At 37.3% G+C, this 18,510-nt stretch overlaps 1 long non-coding RNA gene across 2 annotated transcripts in view; it reads left to right on the top strand.

Annotated features, from left to right (window-relative positions):
* The first annotated feature begins 1,519 nt into the window (after positions 1–1,519).
* The window catches only part of LOC309862979, an 84,030-nt gene continuing 67,039 nt past the window's right edge, over positions 1,520–18,510 (top strand). The window contains exon 1 of one of the 2 annotated variants that reach the window (XR_014310829.1): positions 1,520–1,740. This is a non-coding gene — a long non-coding RNA (uncharacterized lncRNA). The remainder of the gene's footprint in view (positions 1,741–18,510) is intronic. The other variant, XR_014310830.1, reaches the window with a different exon arrangement.

Here is an 18,510-nt window from a genome sequence, read left to right on the forward strand (position 1 = left end):
CTATCTTCTTTATTGTTTTCCAACCATTTTCTAGTTCCTTTGCTCCTTTCTTTCCTCTCTTACTATCTTTTTTTTTTTGTGACAGTGATATCCTTTAAATCTCTTTCTCTTTCTCTTTTGTGTATCTCCTGTAGATTTTTGGCTACCATGAGGCTGACAGAAAACATGGAAATGCCATTTATTTAAAGCTGATAGCAACTTAAAATTATTGCATATAAAAGATGTACACTTTCATTCCCTTCCCTCCACATTTTATGCTTTGATATACAGTTTGCATGCTTTTATATTGTGTATCCATTAACAATATTGTATCTATAGCTATATTTAATACATTTGTCCTTTATCCTTTGTATCCCAGAGTTAAGTGATTAACACACAGTATTGGAATATTCTGAACTTGACTATAATCTTTACCACATGTTTACATGCATTTGTTTTCACGTTACTAATTAGCCTCCCTTCATTTCAGCTTGAAAAGCTATTTTCAGCATTTCTTGTAAGGCAGGTCTAGTGGTCATGCAAGCCCTCAATTTTTGTTTCTCTGGAGAAAGCTTTATCTCTTCATTTCTAAAGGACAACTTTGCCAGGGACAGCATTCATAGTTGGCAGTTTTTTCTTTCAGTACTTTGTATATATTAACCCAGGCTCTACTGATGAACAAGATTTCTGCTGAAAAAAAAAAAAAAAACCACTAACAGCCTTATCGGGGCTCCCTTATAGATGGCTTTCTTCTTTTCTCTTGCTGCTTTCAAGATCTTCACTTTATCTTTGATTTTTTACAGTTTTATTAAAATATATCTTGAGGAAAATCTCTTTGCATTGAATTTATTTGGGGGACACAGGAACTGCATGAACTTGGCTGCAAGGGCTGCTGGTGTATTCAGTGGTGCCTCAGGGCTAGCGGCCAGAAGAAGCAGTGGTGGTGGCTGGAGCTGATGGTATGCACACACTTGGCCGTGGGGACTGGCTAAAGGTGCCCATGTGGTGGTGGCAAGGCCAACTGCAGACACGAGGGCAGTGGCAAGGGATGGGGTCAGCAACAGGGATGGGACCAGCTGGGGATGTGAGAGTTGCTGTGGGAGCCCTTGGTTTCAGTGCGAACTTGAGCTAGCTGCAGATGCAGATATGAGTGGGGGCCAGTGTTGGGAGTCAGGGTAAGCAGCATGCAAGTGTGGAGCTGCAGGGGCTAGCTGTTGGTATATGTGCTGGTGCAGCGTAGTGATAGGAACTGGGACCATCTCTAGGCTTCAAGCAGCTCTGTGAGCCTGGGTGGTTGGCAGGTGCTTATATTGCAGGGGCTACTACTCATGGGTGTGCACATGGCTGCAAAGGCCAGTGACAGGAGGCAGGGCCAGAACAAAGCCCACAGCAGCTCAGGAGACCTTGGGCATAAATACACAATCACACAACTGTAAATGGTAGCCATGGGCGCACACATGGCAACGGGAGTCTGTGGGCCCTGAGCTGGTGTCTTGTATGCACAGTCACAAAGGCTGGGGCCGGCTCCTGGTGCTGATTTGGGGAGCCCCAGGGTGAAGGTGGTAGAGGGAGCAGGAAGGGACAAGGGCAGGTGGTATCTGCAAACAAAAGAAAACTTCTGGGGCAAAAATCTCAGTTGTTGAAATCTGCAAGGGTCTGGGGTGGCGGTGGCAGCCACTGGTTTCCTCTGTGACGACAGCTGCTGGCGTCCTGTGTGGAGCAGCCTGCTAGGATCCCTGACAAGGTCCTCAGTGATGAAAGGTAGGGGAGGGGGAGGTCTGCAACATTGGCAAAGGCTGTTCAGGTCCTCGGCGGGGTAAGCTGCTGAGGTCTCCTGCCAAACAAGCCTGTGAGAACCACTGTGAATTCTGCTACTGGGCTGATACAGGCAGTCCTTGCCCTGCTTCCTGTTCCTAGCTGTCTCTAGACAGCTTTGCTCATCTCGGGGTGGGGTAAAAATGAACTGGGATTTAGTGCAGTGTCCTGAAAGGCTGGGAAAGCTGGTTGCTCACCAGGTCCTCCTTTTTCCAGTTAGGGGAAGTGTCTTGTGCCAGGAGTGTCCTCTTGCTTCTGAGCAGAGCTGGCCTGGGGGAAGGGGCTGTGGGAGAATTGAGACTACTCTTCCCACCCGTTGACTGCATCTCTTGGTTTTTTCCTCTGCTTGCTATGTTGCTGAAGCTTTGGAAGTGGACTCCCGAGCTCTCTCAGAGCTGTTTTCATTTGCGGATTATTGTCTAATTGTTTTTCGTCTTGGGGGTGGAGGCTAGGGTCGCCTACTTCACCCTCTAGTTGACACTACGACTTCTCTGATTACTTTTGTTGATTTTGAGGTACTATGCAAACAATGGAGAGACTTCTGTCATTAAGCCACTATTTAAAAATTCCCAGTCTTCCTTTTTAAAATTTTTAAAATTGTTTTTTTATTTTTATTATTATTTTTAAAGATTTTAATTAACTATTTGACAGAGAGACACAGTGAGAGAGGGGACACATAAGCAGGGGCTATTGGAGGGGGAGAACAGGCTTCCTTCTCACTGAGGTAGGACCCCAATGCAGGGCTCAATCCCAGGACCCTGGGATCATGACCTGAGTTGAAGGCAGACCCTTAAGGACTGAGCCACCCAGGCTCCCCTTCCTTTCTTTTTTTTAACATGTACTTCAACTTTACAGAGGTAATGCAATCAATTGCATAGATACACTTTAACTTTTTGCATGCAAATCTACTCCAGCTGCAACCATAAGTTGTATTCCCTTTATATTAAGAATGAATAATTGTAAACAGATGGGTTACCACCATTTTTCTACAACATTCCTTTCCCAGGAATATTGCCATATTTTTCCCCTGATTTTTCCAGACTCTACATTTTTGTTCTTCACGTGTCAAATCCTACATTATCAATATACTCTTTTGTGTATTTCATCTTAAATCCTCTGGAACACATGCATTACTCCAATTACCACACTTTCTCTCCCCGGCTATGTTCTGTAACCAAATTTCTTGAATACATTCTGTAGACTCACTAGTCACATTTTCAAACTCTTAGTTCTTGATAGTCTTCTACCTTCCATTCCCATTTTTCATCAAACGGCTCTGACCAAGGCTATGAATAGCCTCCAGGCTGATCAAGCCAGTGGATGCTTTCTGGTCCTCCTTTTATATGACTTTGTACTACATTTGACACTGTCCACTATCCCATCTCTCCTTAAATCTTGTTTTTCCCTTGGTTCTTTGTATTAAGTATATATAATGTGCAACAACTTACCTCAAAACTTAGTGACTCAGAGCTACAGACATTTGTTATCTCATGGGTTAGGAATTTGGGAGCAGCACAGATGGTGGTTCTGGCTCAGTATCTCTCATGAGGTTGCAGGAGGAAGTTGGCAGGGGCCACTGTCATCTGAAAGCTTAATTAGGGCTAGGTGATTTGCTTCTAAGATGGCTTACTTGTGTGGTTCTTAGATAGAGGCCACAATCCTTACCCTGTGAACATTTTCTTATAATATGACAAGTGGCTACCCTCAAGTGAGTGAATCAAGAATGAGTGAGTGACTAGGAATCCATAGTATCTTTATGATACAGGTCTCCTAAATCACAACACATCGCTTGGTTTTATTCCAGCCATTGGAAGTGAATCACTAAGTCTAGCCATACTTAAAATGAGGGGAATTGGGTTCTACTTCTTGAACGAAAGGGTATCAAAGAATTTGGGGACTTACTTTAAAGTCACTGCAATCTTCTAATCATAACGTTCTAAGAAAACTTTCATGAAATCTCTCTGTGCTCCCTTTCCATATGTACCTTTTCCTCAGTTCTTCTTTTTCTACACACTAACAGAATGTTGATGTACCTCAGAGATTTACTCCAGCTTCTCATTGACTATCTGCCCATTCCACAGAATCCAGCCTGGTATTTTGACATATAGATATATAAATAGAAGAAAACAGAAATTATCATTATGGCTTAGATGTGTCTACCTAAAATGAGAAACCCAGCCAAATAGTATGGTCACAGTAACTCTCATCCTGGGCATCAGGTTGGGATAGATAGGGGAATTGGGAAAATATAGCATATATCACATATAGGTATAAAAGACTCATCCCACCATTTATTTCCTTTTATTTGTTAGTAGTCGTAGTACTTATTCTAATTAGAAATTTCACAGCATTATAAAAGATGAATCGTTTTTACTTCTAATTTCTTTTGTCTATGTTTCAAAAGGGAGACATAGACTAGAACGGTTTGAAAAGTACAGACTTAGAGAATGTTGCTTAGCACAGCTAATTGCTTTTAGAGAATACTACACATTATTTAAGCAGCAATATTTGGAAGGAACTAATAACAAAATAGTATGCATATTCCTGTTTTTTTGCTTAAAGAAAATGAGTAGACCTTAATGAATTTACCCTTTAGAATGGGCCAGGAAATGTCTGAAGAATACAAATTGTCTAACAGTACAGAAAAGGGTAGTTAGCAATTATTGTTAAAACCTTTGCCTCCCCACTCTCATATTTTAATGCTTAGGCATCTGGAAAATTTAACCTTTTCCCCTCAGGCAGTATTTTGTCTTGATATTCTAGATCCCTGAAACTTTGTGAAAAGATCACTATCCATTTATCTCTTTTCAACGAATTTTCAAAGGACACAAGCCTCAAATTTATACTCCAAACCAGCCCTGGGTCATCAGTTCTCTCAGTTTTGTACTTCTAAGTTGCTATACTTCATCACTCAATCTGCAGTCTCCATATTACCTAACCCGGACATTTCTTTGTTTCTAAATGGGTTATTTTTATTTTTTAAAATTTTTTTCTCTTTTCTGGCACAAATACCAAGGCAGCTATGTAGACTCTGCAAACTGATGGTTATTTTTAACTTTCTCCAGTTAAAAGAAATAGTCTAGTTACATGCCAAAGTAACTCGAGCAAAAAAAAAAAAGCCCCAAAAACAAAACAAAAAAAAACCCACAAACATTTCTTTAGCCGGTTTCATAATGTATGTTTAATGCATTTTCTTTCCATTTGCAAGTTACACTGTGGGAATCTTAACTTTTTAATTTTCTTCCAGGTATAGAATAAAAATGGCAAGAGGTTATTTCAGGGCAAATTTTTGGAGAATAATTTGAATTAACATAAAGTTAACATTTCCTAAATGGTTATTTCAGAAACTAGACCATTAACCTTTAGAAAAGACAAAAAAGAAATATATTGTAACTTTGTTCTAGTATTACTGGCTGCAGACAGAACTTGGAATGAGAAGTCTATCTCCTGGACCAACTAAAAAGAGTACTATTCATCAGAAACTAATACAATTTCATAATAAAACACTCTTACCTATAAGGTAAACCCATTCAATAGAATGTATTTTAAAAAGTGTTATCTAGAGCTATGAAATAAAAGAACATGAAAAAATAAAGATATATATTTTTCCAGTTAAATTAGAACATTTGTTTTAGAAGAAGTTGAGTCTGATCGAAGGAATAGAATGTAAAGGGGAAGTATAATATTTGGGTGATGAAAATGTTATAGAAGAGGGATGCCTGGGTGGCTCAGTGTTTAAAGCCTCTGCCTTCGGCTCCAGTTATAATCTTAGGGTTCTGGGATCGAGCCCTGCATCGGGCTTTCTGCTCAGAGGGGAGCCTGCTTCCTTCCTCTCTCTCTGCCTGTCTCTCTGCCTACTTGTGATCTCTGTCTGTCAAATAAAGAAAATTAAAAAAAAATGTATAGAAGAATGATAAAAACTTCTAAAATTAAAATATTCTTCTGTAGAACATTATGTAGAAGAATATAGATCACACAGAACCTTATACATATGAGCTAATAACCTGCTTTTTAAAATGAACTCAGACACATTTGCATCAGTGACTATGCTACAACATTGAGTGGTAGCATGGGTTGAGGTGGTAAGGGTTATAGATGGGGGAGGAGACACAGAGGCCATCCTTTGGAATCTGGTGTGTTGACTGACTATTAAGAAGTAATGTGTACAAGGGGGAATTTGTCTCTTGTAGAATATCTGGGCACTAAAAACTACTGCAGTAGATAGCTGAAGCTTAAGCTACAGTCTTAAGTGCTAAGACAGTCCATTTCTAATGAAGTGTTGAGAGGATGGATTAGGGCTGGAAGCCACTGGTTCAGTCATTCACACAGCCGCAAGCTCACTCCTGACTCACTTGGACGCCAGCCACTCCTGAGCAAGCTGCTAGAAGTCCTTGTGCTTCCTCTAATATGATGCCCGGAGGACTAGATCTCTTCTCCAGAGTCTGAATTCTTTTTCCACTGTTTTACCGCGTGCAGACTTTGAGTGTGACCAGCAACAGAGAAACTATATAATTCCTGCTCTTGTCTCTTTATTGTCCCCAGTCCTATTTTTCCGGTCTTCTGTACTCATTTGCTAATCAATCAGCCTTCTTTGCTTAATAGCCTTTTGGATAAGTAAGGCAACATGCTGGTGCTGTTCACTTCTTCAGAAATTATACCTATTATGAATACCTCAAGAATGAAATGAGACTGTGTCAACATATGAGACAGTATTATTATTTATTGTTATTAAGATGTTGCAGTAGTTAGGACTTAGTGTCATATTTTCATTACCTAGAACAAATGAAATTATTCAGATTTGCATTTTGTCACCACATAAACTGTTGGAGTGGACAGACTCTAAGATAGTCCCCCTTTCTGTTGTTCTTGCCTTTGCATGATCCCCTCTCCTCGAGTGGGCTCTGTGATCTGTTGCTAACCAGTAGAATATGATAAAGATCATGGGATGTTATTTCACGTTTATGTTCCTTAAGATCGTGGCAGCCATCTTGCTAGAAGACACTTTCTATTGGTTTTTGCTGTGAGGTAAACTGCCAAATAGATAAGACCACATGTCAAGAAAATGATGGGGCTCTCCAGCTGGCAGCAAGAAGGGAGCTGAGGTGCCCAATTGGTCAGAACACAACAAAATCTTGCCAAAAACCACCTAAGCTGAAAAACCAGCCCTTCCTCACTTGAGCCTTAAATAAGGCCCCAGCTCTGGTGGGCACTTTGCAGCTTTGTAGAGAAGCTGAAGCAGAGGACTCAGGCAAGCCCGCTCTAGATTCCTGACCCACGGTAACTGTGGTAATTTGTGATGCAGCGATGGATAGCTAATGCAGCTATATTTCTTTAGTCATACTTAGCTCTATCTATGTGTTTTAGGAAATGACTGATTTTTATTGATACTATCTCTTTAACTTCTTCGATGGAAACCTATAGAGAAATAAGAATATTTGTTATTCAATAAGATGCAACATGAAGACTTTTTCATTCATTTAAACCTAACAAAGCACTAAAGAACATGGGTTCAGTCCTTTGCTATAAAATAAAATCAAAATGAATTACTTAATAATAGCACTAAACCTAATTCTCTTACCATACTACAGTAACAGTTTGAAATCAGTGAAGATAGTTTATATGTCCCTCCTCAATATTCTATATTTAATTATTACCTCTCAGTTTAAACTTGTGTTGACATTTAGAAACTTCTCCCCATTAAAATAAGGAAATAAATGCATAAAACTCCTTTACTCAGGTGGGCAGGTGTGAAAGAAGTCATTGGCTCTACTTGCACTGAGTCTAGAGAGTGAAATCATTCCTTGTTTGCCTGCCCCATGTCTCTGGATGTAGGTGGGTAGCAGAGGAACTGTATTCTTACCAAATTAGAATGAAACCTCTGTCTTACCAGGGATTTTGACTGTCTCCGTGATCACCATATCATCAGAGGCCACCACAGACCTATTGTACAGGAGATGCTAAATAAGTTTTCTTGAATACATTAAAGACTATGCATATGAAAACTCAACTAGTCAAAAAAAATGAAAAGACAAATTAATAAGCAATATAGAAAAAGGGCATGAGAACATATTCCTCTATATTGCCTAATGCTGTGTAACAAATTACTCCAAAACCTCATAGTGTAAAAAACAATTATCTTTATTACTTCTCATGGTTCCATGGTTCAGAAACTTAGACCACAGCAGGAGTTGCTTGTCTGTCTGGGGCTTTGGTGAGAAAATGCAAAGATTGGGGGCTCATATTATCTAAAAGTGCACACATTCACCTGTCTGACAGATGATGTGGGCTGTTAGCTGAAGGTGGCCAGGGCTGTGAACCTAATGGACACATAGTCTCTACATGTGGCTGGGGTTTCCTCCAATACAGTGTGTGTACGTACCCTAAGGGCAAATAACTCAGGAGAGATGAGAGAAAGAAAATGAAAGAGAGAGAGAGACTACTAAAGAAGCTCCATTGGCTTTTAGGACTTAGTCTCAAAAATCACATAGCATTACTCATGCCACACTGGTTGAGATAATTGCAAGGTTCATTTAGGTTTGTGGAAGGTAACACAGACTTCACTTCTTGATGGGAAATATTAATGACACATCATACAGTTAAGGGTATGGAATGAGATACACATTGGTGCACCAATTTTGGGGGCAAAAAAATGATCTGGTACATTCCCCCTAACTATATAAAGTAATTATATATATATATATATATATATTCTATATATGTAGAATAGATATATATATTTTTTTTTTCTTTAGCAAATATAAGGAGAAAGAACACTGGCTCATGAGTCTGGCAAGAGACTGACTTCCTTTTCTCATATTCCTAATTTGCTCTGTAAAATTTATTAACTTAGGGTGCTACTTTTATAAATTTTTTTTTATCTGTAATAAAATGACCCCTTGAATTCTGGATTCTAATATATTCATTATCAATAATTGAAATATACTGGCTAATCCTCAAGGTAAATTTAAATGAAGGTATTGTAATCTTACACTTCCATGGCTTTTGGAAATATGAGCATGGAAATTTTCTTACAGAGGGCTAAGATATCTTTTTCTGGACAATCTTCAAATTATATTACATGAAAGGATACAGAGTATAAGTAAGGGTTCTGAGGTCAACTTGCTTGGGGTCAAACCCCAGCTCCTTCACTTGTATAAGCTGGAGAAATCACTTTGTATTTCTGGGTCTTTGTTTCCTGATCTGTAAAACTGACAAATGGAGTTGATGCAAGGAGTAAATAGGTCAAAAGCAGTGTGTTGCCCATAATGGTATTCAATATATATTAACTGTCATAGCCATTATTGTTATCATTAAATAGTTCAGTTTGTTGCATACCACTCACTGTATTAGAGAAATAGGCAGAGAGTCATTCCAAAAGAAAATATAACATGACCACTAAACTCATAAATAGCATAATATAGCAACATAACCAGTGATAGTAGTTGTGTTGGGTTGAATTGTGGCTCCCCCCCAAAAATGGCCATGAGAATGTTATCTTATTAAAGGATCTTTGCAGATGTAATTGAGTTAAGGATTTTGACATGAGATCATCTAAATCTAAATGGTATACTCTAAATCCAATAACAAGTGTCATTATAAGAGACTGAATTAAAGAAGACACAGAGAAGAGAATAAAGCCATGGGAACATGGAGGCAGAGATTGGAGCTCTGTGGCTAGATGCTAGTGAATACCAGGAATCACCAGAAGCTGAAAGATGCAGGGATGAATTTTCCCCTGGGGCGTTTAGTGGGAGTGCCACTTGCTAACACCTTGATTCTGGACATAAAAGAATAAATTTTTGTGGATTTAAGCCACTGAATTTGTTACAGTTACCCTGAAAAAAAAAACTTACACAGTTGTCATCTGGAGGTTCCTCTTTTTAGTACACAGCATAGTACTTGATAATACTTGATAATACTTGTTTTGATAGCAGACAACAGCTAATACCCAAGTTCAAGTTCAAGTTCACAGGCTAGTAACTGTATCTGTCAAATGTTTTTGATTAAACTGCCATGTATGGCTATCATTGGACCCAGTTTAAAAGCTAGGACTTGGAATGTCTGTTCAGCCCACAACACAGCCTCTAAATCGTTCCTGGCTTAGTACTTTAGCCATAACCAGCAGTGAGGTGGCCATGTGTTAGTGAGGGATGCAGGTGTCTGTGAATGTGATCTACTTAAGGTATTTTAATACCTCTGAGAAACATGCTGCTTTTGTTAAAAAATTGTTATTTTTCCATAAGAAAGCCAAACATTTGTAAATACATTTCTAAACTGCCCTTGATCATTCTTTCTCTCCCAAAAGAAGTTGTTCTGCTAAGAATATATGATATCTTTAGTTTGAAATTGGCTATTAACGTTGCTGGAAAATGTGTTTCAGGAGCCCAACTGAATGGATATTATGGATTAGATTTTTGAACTCACCATTACTCATACTAATATTCTTATTAGATGTGTGCTACTTTCTGAATACTTACATGTAGAAGAAAAATCAATGTATATCTCTTCTACACTTGTGCAAGTTGTAGTTGAATTTACCTAGATGCATCATTTACCAAGGTTATTTGTAGAATTAGGAACTCAGTTTCTACAACCTTGATCAATTTGCCTTTACATAAAAATAAAGTTAGAAAGTCAATGTAACTGCAGAAAGCCCATCTGTAAAAATGAGTGCTAAAGCATTAGAGCAGTCCCCTATGCTGCCTTCTATCTTAAAAGCTACTTTCTGGAACACACTGTAGACAAGACACTTCCAAATCTTGTCTCTGACTGACCAACTTTATTGGGCAAAGTGTCTACGTGTAATCCTGTGAAAGCATTCCAAATCATATTTAGAAATATATATGTTTCCATAAAGTCCTCAGGGTTGCTTTCAATTCATTACCATGAATTGTAAACTAATGCTTGATCCTTTCTCTTTATATCCATATTTCCTGTGCTATATAAGCAATAAAGAGAGTGGAAATGTTTTTTGCAATAATTACAGTACAAGGGCACATCACGTGTTTAAAGAAATATTTCTTAAATAAGTGATAAAAAGCAATTCATGTATTGAGAGTGTGCTTCAAAATAATTCAACATTAATGTATGAATACTAATTCTAATTTTTGGCTTAAAATATGAGATTACCAGGAAAGTTAAGATATAGTTTTTATACAGCACATACTATTTTTTTAATTGTAACAACATCATCTAAAAGTGAATACAATTTTAGATGACATGGATGAGCTGTATTTTTCGTTTCTTTCCAATTTTATTCTTCATTTTGTGTGTTATCTATAATTATTTTTATTAGTGAAGAAAACTTTTTTGGGTGGACACCTGAGTGGATCGTGGGTTAAGCCTCTGCCTTTGGCTCAGGCCATGATCTCAGGGTCCTTGGATGGAGCCATGCATCAGGCTCTCTGCTCAGTGGGGAGCCTGCTTCCCCTTCTCTCTCTGTCTGCTGCTCTGCTTACTTGTGATCTCTCTCTCTCTCTGTGTCAAATAAATAAGTAAAATCTTTAAAAAATAAACAACTTTTTTTTGCTTTTAAATAAGAATCTGTTCTGTACTTTAATTAGACTGGATATTAAAAAATATAAACTTTACAAAGTTTTAGGATAACAACATTTTCATAATATTAAGGGACTGTTCATTTTAATTTCTAAGGCTTTTCCGATTAATATACTCTTACCTTTATATTTAACCAAAGGATTAAAATCTCTGAAAACCATAGTCATATTTCCAACTTAAGAACATTATCCCTAAGAATCTATTTATTACATTAAATCATTTTAAACCAGGCTCAAATTTAAAAAAAAAATTAAATGATATAAATGTTGAGATTGAATCATCTTATAACACAAATTCAGAAGTAATTCATACATAAGAATACATTTTTATCTGGAGGGAAAATGTACACTAAAATCAGTTAGGAAGTCATAGGCTTAATCAAAATAATAAAATTCATTTTTTTCCATATGTAAAATTGGGAACGCAATCAAAGTGTTATTTAAAAATTATAATCTCTTGGGATGATGAAAAAGTTTTGAAGGTGGATGGTGGTGATGGTTGTAGAAGAATGTGAATGTACTGTTCACTTAAAATGATTAAAATAGTGGGGCACCTGGGTGGCTCAGTGGGTTAAAGCCTCTACCTTCTGCTCAGGTCATGATCTCAGGGTCCCGGGATCGAACCCTGCATCAGGTTCTCTGCTCAGCGGGAGCCTGCTTATCCTCTCTCGCTCTCTCTGCCTGCCTCTCTGCCTACTTGTGATCTCTGTCTGTCAAATAAATAAATAAATAAACCCACATTAAAATAGTACAATATTATGTATATATTATCACAGTTTAAAAAAAATGCATAGCTCTCTGCCTCTCTGCTTTTATTCATCAGCAAGAAGAAAAATCACTATTAACAATAGCTGCAGTTTCTTCTGCATGGACCACTGTTAGATTGCCCTCATGGGTGTTATAATGCATTTACAACACAGAATGAATGGGTAAGAGCACAGTTTTACAAAATTACTGCATTTGGATTTTCTTGCTTTGTTGAAACATATGTTCTCTGGAAATACGCAATTTAGGATCATGTTCTCAGAAAAATGCACAAATTCATAAGCTCTTAACTAACATTCCAATTCGGTATTCAATTTTAATTAATATATGACTTCAACATGAACAGGGCCTTTGAGACCTATCCATGAATGTTTATGTTAAGAATTCTTTCAAAAGAGGCAAAATATATCCAGTAAGATGGTTGCTATATGATGGTATATGCTGAGTTTACAACTCTAATACAAAGGGGTTGACCCACCTGAGATTGTGATGAAAGGTGAATCACCCAGGGAAATACTAGCACTGAAAGAATTTGCTCTTAGTCAAAAATCCCACCTCCCTTTCATGGTGATATAGGTATGAGGTATTCTTAAATTGATGTCAGAAAACATTGTATAAACGGCTTTACTTTTACTGGGCAAACAACTTCACTCCTGCTCTGGAGATCTGTATTCAGCATGAAAATTCCTGACTTTGAACAGATTTTTCATAAAGATTGTCTGCTTGGCACTAATGTACTTGCCAAATGATGTAACCAATTTCATTTCCTTGGAAATTTATAGTTCTAGAAGTCTTATTTTGAGAAGAGACTAACCAAGATTTATATCAGATTGCAAATTGAAGTAATGTTTTCTACAAACCACCTTTAAATTTTGTCATCCAAGGCTACCAACTGTTCCTGAACCACTGGTTTTAGAAGGTTTGGGGAAAAGAGAAAATTATTAGATTTTCTTTAAAATTGTTATTAAGAAAGATAGTATGAACTCTCCAGCAAGATTTTATTATATATTATGAAATATAGGATGTGTGTAAAGTCATGGGGGAAACATAATTTGACTTAAGAAATTCACTTCTTACTTAGCTTGCTTTCCTTTAAAAAAAAAAAAATCCGTATTGAAAAAAAAACCTATGTACTTAGTGAACAATACAAAATATTCATTATAATAGTGAGAACAAGGAATATATTAAGTTCCTCTCTTTAGAGGCAGGGAAATGCTATTGATGGGCACAAGGGCTCTGGAGTTCAGTCTATGTTTGAATTCCAGACTAGTAGCTATATTACCTGGAATAAATTACATATCCTCTTTGAGCTTATGTTTCCTTATGGGGATAATAATGTTATTTGCCATATACAGTTATAAGCACTGAACATATAAAGTGCTTAAAATAATTTCTAGAACAAATATAAGTACTCAATAATTGCTTATTAACTAGCTGGCATGTAATTTTGGAATTTATCCAAAAGTATACCACTGTATAGGGAAAAAAAAACACGTAATCTACTAGAGAATTTTCAACAATAATTTCGTTTATGTTTTCACCTTAACTTTTACTCCATCTATGACTGTTCACATAACAAATCTAACAAAATTTCAAAATAAGAAATTAGATCTATAAGATGTCAGATTAACCATAAATTTGAGATTTTTAAGTTTTAAATTATTTTTCCAAACTTAGAAACACTTAACCAGATACAACGTTTGTACTAAGCCAATATCTTCACAATTCTTTACATTGCTGGATCTTTTTAATAATAGTTTTGTTATTACTGAACTTTGAGCCCAGAGGGGAATGTAGGATGGGCTTCTTTTCCTCCTTTCCTTTCATACAGCAACGACATCACACAGTTTGTTTATCCTGTTTTAAACTCTTTCAAAAACAAAAATTCTTCTGTCCAGTCAAGTGCGCCATGGTTCTTTAACATTTGAAACCTGCTATGGTGGCTGAAATGGTTTATCATGAAAAGAAAGGAAATGCCTTTGGCATATCAAAAAAAGTAAATAAAAGAAGAAAATAAGAAAGAAAAGATTTAAAAAAAAAAAAAAAAGGAGAAAACTTCTGAGCTCCCAAACAGACGATTGTAGACTGAGGGTTTAAGGAGTCACTGCTATTAGGTATATTTCATAATATGAAAAGACAGGCCGATTTCGGCCCCCTCGCCTGATGGCATCAGTCCTGTCAATGCCATTTATTTGCAATCCCTTGTGATTTCTGTATCCCACAACCCTTTTGCATGAAAATGAACCATAAAGGCAGTCAAAACACCTGCTTTAGTGACAAGACCGATTAATGCTTTGATTTATCCCTCTAAGTGTGAGCTAGTCTACTGCTACAAGGGCCTTGGGTTGGCATATAATTCATCAGATTTTGAAGGTCTTCTTTTCTATGTCTCAAAGTTTCAGCTGCGAATGTCTTTTTGTATATGTTGGAAAGTTCTGTGAAGCCCCAGAACACTTAGCACAGGGGGGAAGCCAAAGTTTTTAATCAATATAAGTTCAGGTATCTTAAGTTATTAAGCGACTGCAAATTACTGGAGTAATTCGAAAGGCCTCCAGTATTTATGTTGCATTTCTCAACATCACATTTAGCACCAAGAGCCCAGAAAAAAAATAAACAGTCTTTCTATGGTTTATTTCAAGTTCACTCCCTTTGTAGTCATCCAAAGACGGTATTTGTCATTTTTTCATTTGCATTATAAACAGGCAGGCTTGGGAATGGTGTTCACACCGTAGCAGGACATGGTACTCTATTTTTGGACATAGGGTGATGACCATCTCTTTCAGTCACTTCATGCTTTCCTAAGGAAAAGGAATACATCCTTAGTGCTATAAAACCTGGGCCTCAGATGGATATTACAGGATATAGTTGCAGAATTCAGTAAAATAAGCTAATCTTAAAAAAAAAAATCAATAAATGTGCCTGAAATCAGAAGACATTACTTGGCTAGATACCTGTTTCTCTTGTCATACTTAAAAGAGCAAATCCATTTTGTCTTAATCGAAGTGTTGATATACATTTCTTTTGATGAGTCTTGGGAAGTGCTTTTTTACCCCACTTAACTCCAAAACCTTTCAAGCCTTTTTAAGATTTCGGTACTTGAGGCCATATCACTGCAGCTAAAATAACTTTGGAAAGATTATTTTATGAATGTTCTGCAAATCTGAGCACTTTATTTGCTGTGAAAGATGAACCTTCCATACGATGAAGGCATAAAATGATGCAGTCATTAGAAAGACATTATGATGGAAGGCTGTTTCCCAGGAAAAGGAAAGCAAGCTACAAAGGGAGACATGTTTTAAAATTTATTAAAGAAATGAATATCAGAAGGACACACTTCCAAATACTGGTAATTCAAAGCAGTCAGCTTCAACATAACAATGTTGACAATTTGTGGGTATTCTGAGCTATTCCAAGAACACACACACACACACACACACACAAACACACAGTAAGATACAATAAAACTGAAAATAAAATGTCAACAATTTGCCAAAACTAAATGGCAGACCAGGACTGCACAACACGTCAAGCTCCAAACATACCTTTTTCCCATCACACCCCAGCCATGAAGATTTAGGCATAGACAATAGGGGGTTTTTATATGTGCCTTTGGAGAAGTCAAGTAATTAAAGTTCTGAGATCCTCTGTATTTTTCAGCTTTTAGAAAGTGCCAGTGCTCATAGTTTCAAAACCTTCTGCAGCTGGTCCTATGCCTGCAAATGTATGTTTCTGCTGAGAATTTGGCTCTGTTCCAAGAACATACATAGATAAAACTGAATGCCTGGGTACAGTCTAAGTTTCAAGTCAGTTCAAAGGCCTGAGGGGACATCCAATTTGTGCTGTATTTATGTTTAGTTAAAATAACCTGGTTTAAAGTACCCCGCAGCTTCTTAGCAGGATGTACATTTTAAGGTTTAATAAGTCAAAATAAAAAATGAAAAAAAGCTTTCCCTCCTTTTTGCTTTGTTGCAAATCAAATTATCAGCAGACAACAGCAGTTTCCTACAACATCATTTGTGGGATTTCTTTGTAATCAAGTCAAGGAGAAACACTTATAACAAAAAGCAGGAGTTCGGCTGGATTTATTAATTTCTTTGCATCTGAAAGCTTATCCAAATTTGTTGACAGAAAATAAACTGGGCTTAATCAAAATCTGGTGACATTAGTAAAACCAATGTGTTAGTGTTAGTTAGCCTATCAGTTGAGATGAAAAAGCCAAATCAAGTTTCTTTCAGAAGAGAAGGATGTATCCATAGTTGCTACAAGTTTCATCTCAAATACTAGAGTGCCTGGGTGTGATTCATATTTATGCCTCTTTTATTGATAAGACCTTGACCTAGTTATTGGGTCCTCGATGTTCTGGTCCTCCAAGTTCTCATCTGTAAATGAAGATACTGATAGGACCTACTTCAATTAGATCATGCTAACAGATGCGAAGTTTCTGTCTCACAGGAAACACTCAACGGAAGTTAGGTATTACTGTAACTAACACAAATTAGTACTTAGTGAGTAAAGTAAAATATCGTAACCCCATTTTTCTTTTAAAGATTTTATTTATTTGACAGACAGAGATCACAAGTAGGCAGAAAAGCAGGCAGAGAGAAAGAGGGGGAAGCAGGCTCCCCGCCGAGCAGAGAGCCCTATTATGGGATTGATCCCAGGACTCTGGGATCATGACCTGAGCCAAATGCAGGGGCTTTAACCCACTGAGCCACCCAGGTGCCCCACATAATCCCATTTTTAAAGACAAAGACACTGGGGTGCCTGGTGGGCTTAGTTGGTGGAGTATGAGACTCTCGATCTCCAATCTCCAGGGTCTTGAGTTCAAGCTCCATGATAGGTGTGGAGCTTACCTAAATAATAACAATAACAATAATAATAAAGATGAAGACACTAAGATTTAACATTTTGGACTATCATGAAAAAAATTAACTGGTCCAATTTACTCCAGTTTTTGCCCTCATTTTTTCCTCTACTCCAAGCATAGTAGAATCATTTCGATTTCTTGTGCTCACTCTACTCCTTTGCTCCCTCTGCCAGGAATGCCTTCCACTGTCCTCTTTGTAGCGTGGATTCCTCAGTATAGCTGAGTCAGCATTCCTTGACTTCCTCAGTCACATGCAATTCCCATATATACCTTTTTTGCTCCGCAACAATTCCACAAGGACAATTTGGGGTTTATTCCAGAAGTGATTTGGTTGGCTCGTTTTTACCACCTGCCCGCCAGCACCGTGATGGTAGAGACAATGTTGGCTTTTGTTCAGCGTTGCATCCCCAGAGCCTAGCAGCACCCTGCATAAATAGCACATGCTCAGTAAATATTTGTTGACAAAAATTAGTAAATGACACAGCAGACTCTAACTTCTCCAAATAAACTATAAATGAAGAAATGCACAATTAGTGAATATGGGGAAAAAGAAGGCTAAGAAAGAAAAGTGATGAAAATTTTTCCCAAATGTAATTGTTAACAAGGGACACAGCAGGTATTTCTCCTTTCATTATCTTTTCTTTTTTTTATTATAAAGTGGAATACATTGTACTATGTTGCTATCTGTGAATATGAAAAAAAAAAAGTATTTAATAAAGCCTCAAAATTTTGCTATTTATTGATACTGGATCATTGTGTTATTATTATGTCGATGTTCCACTTCTAATCATATGGGTTCTGCTCCTGTGGACATAAATATTAGCATGCTTTCTCATGAGGACAGATTTTCATATGCCCTCACCCTTTGTTTTCAGGGCTTTATAAACTTCAAAAGAGCTGTGCTCAGGCCTTTGCCAGTATCACTAAACTAGGAACTAACTTGTAAGAATGTGTTAGTTTGAGTTCATGTCTGCCACATAATATGTGACAACTTCTTTGGAACAATAACGGCAACCACAACAAAAAGCACAAGATTCTGCAAGACTTGAAAAGCTGATGGGGAGAAATATCAGAATACCAGAAGGAAGAGCAGCACTTTCATAAATACCATTCAGTTCAGGAAGAATGAGACAGTTTAGTGCCTGAAGGCACTAACATGTCTAACTGATTAAGTTCCTGTCCTCTCTTTTTGTTGTTTCTTTCTACTGTAGCAGTTTATTCTTTACTGTGTGCCATTATATGGAGTCTACAAGGTCAAGCTAGTTTGAGATTAGAAACCCGTGACTACACAGTTCAGCATATCTTTATTTGCTCACAAATCCTAGTAATTGCCACTTGCCTGTAGGAAGATTACCAGCTATGAGGATATATTGAAAAGGTTAGAAGTACAGTTCAGATATTAAGATGACTTTTTCCAAAGGAAATTTGAATTCATTTATGACTTGGGGGAGTACTTTCTTTAGAGAATTGAAATGGGGGCAGGGGCAAACCCTGGTTTTGTTAGAAATTGCACAAACAAGGAAAGATTTA

Source organism: Mustela nivalis (assembly GCF_964662115.1).
Source record: "Mustela nivalis genome assembly, chromosome: 4".
Lineage (NCBI taxonomy): Eukaryota > Metazoa > Chordata > Mammalia > Carnivora > Mustelidae > Mustela > Mustela nivalis.